Source organism: Mus caroli, chromosome 1 (genome assembly GCF_900094665.2).
Source record: "Mus caroli chromosome 1, CAROLI_EIJ_v1.1, whole genome shotgun sequence".
Taxonomy (NCBI): domain Eukaryota; kingdom Metazoa; phylum Chordata; class Mammalia; order Rodentia; family Muridae; genus Mus; species Mus caroli.
Genome location: NC_034570.1, coordinates 163,038,222 through 163,044,250, shown reverse-complemented (window position 1 = coordinate 163,044,250; position 6,029 = coordinate 163,038,222). Strand labels below are relative to the sequence as shown.

General features: G+C 40.3%; 1 pseudogene; it reads right to left on the bottom strand.

Moving 5' to 3' along the window:
- Positions 1–236: 236 nt before the first annotated feature.
- LOC110296444 lies at positions 237–5,705 on the bottom strand (annotated as a pseudogene).
- Between the last annotated feature and the right edge of the window lie 324 nt (positions 5,706–6,029).

Below are 6,029 nucleotides of genomic sequence, written 5' to 3'. Positions count from 1 at the left end.
TACAAAGGACTGCAGATGAGAGAGCTTAACCAGAGATTCATTTCTTCCCAGACCTGGAGGGTGGAAGTCTGTGATCCTGTCAACAGGATTTTTCGGGTTCCATCCTTGGGCTCTAGATGGTCATTTCCTGTGTTCCTGCATGCTCCAGTGTCTTCTCACATGGAGTTAGACTGTAATAGTGTCCACTTAGATGACTTCATTAACTCATGAAGCTCTTTAATTAGGTTGTTAGCAATTTAGAACACCAGTTTGTGAGGATGCATCCCGTTTGTCAAGAAGAACTGAGTTGGCAGCCCTGGAGCTGAGGAGCAGCTTGGATCTTCGGTAAAATCTGAACCCACAGTTTTCTGATCAGCTTTGCGCTGCTCTGTAGTCTTGTAGTTCTCCTTCTCTGTGTCCAGGATCTCACCCTCCTGGTGCCGGGGCTTGCACGGCTGCTTCTTCTTGAAGCATCAATCAGGTGTTTGGGGATTTTAATCTTGTTGATGTCAACTTTTGCCCAGGTGGTAATGACAAACTTCTGGTGTGTTCTGTGCAGAGGAACTCTGTTGAGGGCAATAGCACCAGTCACAAATAGCAAGCCACTGCCCCGCTGCTTCAGGAAAACCACTCTCTTGCCCCTGTGGAGCCCAGTCAGGATGATCAGGACATTCCCAGGAGTGACGAAGCTAAGGCCATATACTAAGGCAATTGGGGTAAAACATAAAATGTAAATTGGGGCAGAGATACCCAAACTCAGCCTATAGGACCCTCCTTAGGGTTTGAGATCTACTTTTAGAATAATCCATTTGCCTCTTCCCACTATACTTTTCAATGATTCTCTTACTAAACTAACAGGACTCAATTTACACAAAATGTCCATAGAAATGTCTTTCCTAACCTGCATAACCTAATCAAAATTGGATTCTTTATCCTAAGTTCTCATACAACCTGTAGTTTCCTGTGTATTAACTCTTGTTTAACTATTACGTTTTTATTTACTGATTTCGTGTGTGCATATGTGAATGAACATGTGTCAATGCAGTATATATTTGAATGTAAGTTTATAAGTATATATTGAGCAATGGTGTGTATATATTTATATGTCTGTGGGAGTTGATGTTTGTGTGTTTTTCTGCCACTTTATGTGCTGCATATACACACACATGCACATGAGTTTGAATGAATGTGTATGCCTGTGTAAGTATGTGGATGTCTGCAAGTTTGATATGCATGTACACATATGCATGTTAATACACTTTCACTAGACAAGTTTGGGGGTATGAGCATATGTGGGAATTACATGTATGCACTCATATATTATTTGTGAGTATTGTGAGTGTGTATGTGTTTATGGGAGTGTGTGAATACGTAATTGCACATTTGAATGTTCCTGTGTGAGTATAGAGGTGTGTTTTCACATATTGTGAGAATGCGTGTGTTTGTGTCTAAGGGTGTCTATGTGTGAAGTATGTGTTTGTATGTAGTCATTTTGAATGAGGGTGTATGGTTGTGTGTATATGTGACTTAAGTGTGTGTATATGAGTACATGTGTGAGTATGTTCATGTATAAGTGCTCTTTTATGAGTGTGTGTGAGAATATATGTATGTGATAAAATGAATGTGTTTGCATGATTCTGTATAAGTGTGGGTTATGAAGGTGTCAGTGTAACTATATTAGTATGTGTGTGTACATAAATGTGTTTTCAAATGTCAGTGTAGATATCTGTACATATGTACAAGTGTGTATTGTGAGTGTACCTACATGACATGCAGGCAGACAAGTGTGTATGTGCATGTGTGAGTATGTGAGTGTGGATGCCTGTGAGTACCTCTGTGTGTGCATGTGTATGTACGTGAGTGTGTGTTTTGTGATTGTGGGCATGTGTAAATGTACAGGTGTGTGACCATGTGAGTGTGCTCCTAAGAGCATTAGTGGGTGAGCATATGCAAGTATGAGTGAATATGTATGTTTATGTGAGAGGCTGCATGCATTTGTACATGTTATATGATGAGTGCACATGGGTATATTTATGTATAGGCATTTGTGAGTGTGTGTGTTGCATGTGTGCTTGGGTATGTGTACATGTGTGTACATGTATACATGTGTATCTGTGTGTGGGGTTTTGCTATAAATACATTCATATATAAAATATTTTATAACAAGTCTATAAAAGGCTGGAGAGATGGCTCGTTCATTAAAAGCACTGACTGATCTTCCAGAGGACTTAGGTTTGATTCCCAGCACCCACACCGCAGCTAATAACTATCTGTAACTCAAGTTCCAAAATCTGACACCTTCTTCTGGCTGATCACACACATGGTAAGCAAACATACACACAGACATAACACACATAAGCATGAAATAAAGTTAAGCAAATAAATACAAAAAATGTAAATGAGTCTATGTATACCTAAATTTTAACTGTTTTGGTGGGGATTAAACTATTTTCGCTGTGTTTACAGCAAAAAGAAATTTAAACTGATACCAAAACAGTTTTCAAGGTGGCAGACTCAAGTTTCCCCCACCACCTTCTGATTTTGCATTAGTAAGAAGAGGTGAGAACCGCCACAATGCTCCAAAATTGTATTTAATCCCTATTTTGTAAAAAAACCAATTGAAAGTGTAGGGCTACAGAGATGGCTCCATCAGTTAAGTGCCTGCCTCACAGCATGAGAGCTTTAATTCAGATCCCCAGCAGCCACATTAAAAAGCCAGGCATACGTGAAAGACAAGCACAAAGCTCCGTACACACCAGTACCCATACACAAAGAAATGATGGTGATGGTGTGAGTGTCTGGGATTTAATGAAAGGCCATGACATGTTCAAGCGATACAGTATAACATTTCACTCATTAAAAATGATAGTAGAGATGTAAGCCTGGCTGATTGACATGCAGTACTACAAAATATACAAGCCGAACAATAAGTCAGACACAGCCACAAAATCAAGAGGTGAGCTCTAATACTGACCCCTAAATTTTACTTGGAAAAGAAAAACTGAAAGCTTAGAGAAAGAGTTGACACCCATCCACAATGCTCAAGACCAGAAAAGAAGCAGAGTCGCCCAAAGAGCTTAGGTTCCAGGAAAGCCTAGAAGATAGTGTCACCTTCAATTGCAATAAAACGATAAAATGAGATCGACTCTAACGAGTAAGTCCAAGGGAGACACCAGTACCATCAAACACTGCTACAGGTCACAGATGGCTACATCGAGGAGACACAGACCCAAACCTCAATGTTAAATTTTACTCCTCCCAAAGATCTACAACTGTCCTAGTGATCTGGATCCCAGAGAAGGAGATTTCTGAATCACACTGAGAGACCCTAAGCACAGATCCACAGACCGTAAGAACAATCCAATCACTACCTGTCTTGGTTTCTGTTCTATTGCTGTAAAGACACCATGACTAAGAACACTTGTAAAGAAAATCATTTCACTGAGGGATGCCTTACAGTTTCAGAGGGTTCAGTCCATGACCATCATGGCAAAGAGCATGGCAGCAGTCAGGCATGGGACTGGAGCAGTAGCTGAGAGCTTACATATTATCCACAGGCAGCAGGGGGAGAGATAGAAAGAGAGTGGGAGAGAGAGTCTGGCATGTGCCTTAGAAACTTCATAGCACATCCCCCAGTGACACAGTTTCTCTAACAAGGCCATACTTCTTAATCCTTCCTAAACACTCTACCAACTGGGAAACAAACACAAATGTATGAGCCTATAGGGACCATTCTGACTCAAATCGCCACACCACCCTTCCTCACTTTAATCCAGCCATTTAATATTCACTCTCTGAAATACTAAGCCAGTATCAAAAATTCCTTTGTACCTAAGATCATTTGCATTCCCTTAGTGAGACTTCTACGTTTTGTTTTTTACTAATATAATACCAACTGGTAAAATGCCAAAATTCCAACCAAATCCTTGAGTGATTTTTCTAATGAAATATAGCAATTCTAAAATTGACCTGGAAGCCAAAATGCCAGGTATTCTTGATAAAATATGAGAAAGAGTAAATGGTATAGACTGGCCTATGAAACTTCAAAATATAAAGTATCAACATTGTGACCATTCTCATGAGTACAAGAATATACCCATGAAAGAAAGAAAACGGTTAAATTCGCCAGTACACGAATGTGGTGGATGTTTATCTGGGAATGTCTTTCTGTCTCTGTTTCTGTCTCTGTCTCTGTCTCTGTCTCTCTTTCTCTCTCTCTCTCTCTCTCTCTCTCTCTCTCTCTGTCTCTCTCTCTGTCTCTGTCTCTCTCTTTCTCTCTCCCATTACAAATCTACTATGGAGATATGAAGAAATAATGGCTTTTATTTACAACTTTTGTTCTTTACTAAGTCATTCATATCTTTTTGCTGAGATTCTCTATTCATTGTGTCATCTATCTTATTTGTTGTGGATATGTGTATGTGCACTTAGTTTGTGTGCACTGTATGGGCATGGATGGCCTTGGAGGCTAGAAGATGCTTTGGAAGAGGCTTTGGAGCCCCTGGAGCTGGAGCTGTAGATGATCATGAGCCATCCTGTGTGAGTTCTGGGAACCAAGCATAGGTTCTCTGCAAGAGCAGCAAGCACTCTTAAGCTCTGTGCCACCTTTCCAGTCCCTCATTTTATCATCTTATCACATTTTTCTTTTGCCCTTTTAAAGGTGATTTCCTTTATTCATGATCATTTTTATAGTGTTGCTATAAAAATGCTACTGTAATTGTGTGTGTGTATACACGTGTGTTGAGTATGTGTTGGAATGTGCATATATGTGTAGTGTGTTGTGGTATTGTTGTACGTATATGTAGTGTGTACATGTTAAGTGTTTGGGTATGGAGTATGTGTGTAGTGTGTGCATGTGTTGTATATGGGTGTGTGTCCAGTGTGTGTCTCAAGGAGGGATTGGGACGGGCCCCAGGGCTTTGTGCAAACAATGTACTACATTCTAAGTCCTGAGAGTAACTGTTTTGACCTATTTGGCTACTGAGTCCAATTTCTAGTTAAAGTTATAATCTACTAAATACTTTTTTACTCTGAACATGAGACACATTTTGTGTGGATTTTGCATAAAATATTTTGTTGAATACTTGACATTTTAGGGAATATATTGAAGCAATCCTGGATTCTGACTCTTTCCCCTAAGGGCTGCTACTATTTGTTTGTTTCGTAGCTTATCTGAGATAAGTCTATGGAGTCTGTCTACCCAGTAATGTGTGGCTGCTTTTACATTTGCATATACTTTAATCGTATTTCTAAACCTGAACTCCTAGGATTCAGGCAAATATTATCCAGAGGCAACTAAAGCTTGCTGATGGGTATATGTGTGAGCTTCAGAACACATATAAACACCAGAATGTTTTCAAGGTCCATTGGCTTTTATTTCCTACCAAGTTCTCTCACATCTCCTGAGTGTAACTGCCCACCCCACATGCCAAAGAAGCTTGGGACATCTAGGCCTAGTCCAGTTTCACCTGTGGACACATAAATTTCATCCAACCCATGATGCATAGACTCTTCCAGACTCTAATGGCATTCTCATTTCCCAAGATTCTTTTTGAATTCCTGTATAGTCTCCTGGTCAGTAGGTTGGTCCACATAGGAAAACAGCATCAGAATGGTAGGAGAATTGGCTCTCCTTCTTTGCTTGCCACAAGATTACCACCTACAAGGGCAGTGTTCTTAATCAAGTGAGCATCTTCCAGCTTCTGCAGCAAAGTTCTTGGCCTCATGTCTTGCCCACAGAATGTCCACAGACCTGGTAGGTGAAGGGGGAAAAGCCCATAGGTTCAAGCTATGTTACATTAAGTTCACTGGTTTGTCATGAATAAGTTTCTCCTTTTGAGGAATGTTTGTTTTAGGGTTTTGTTCTTGTTGCTGCTGTTCTTGTTTATTTGGGGTCATTGTGTTGTGTGGTGTTGTGTTGTGTTGTGGTCTTGAGATTATAACATATTACATCTTTTCTTTCCTCCTTTAAAACCCTCGCACATGACAGGAAGTGCCTAATCCTGCAGCAACTGTGGGAAGATGAGAAGTGGGGAGGTTGACACCCAGGG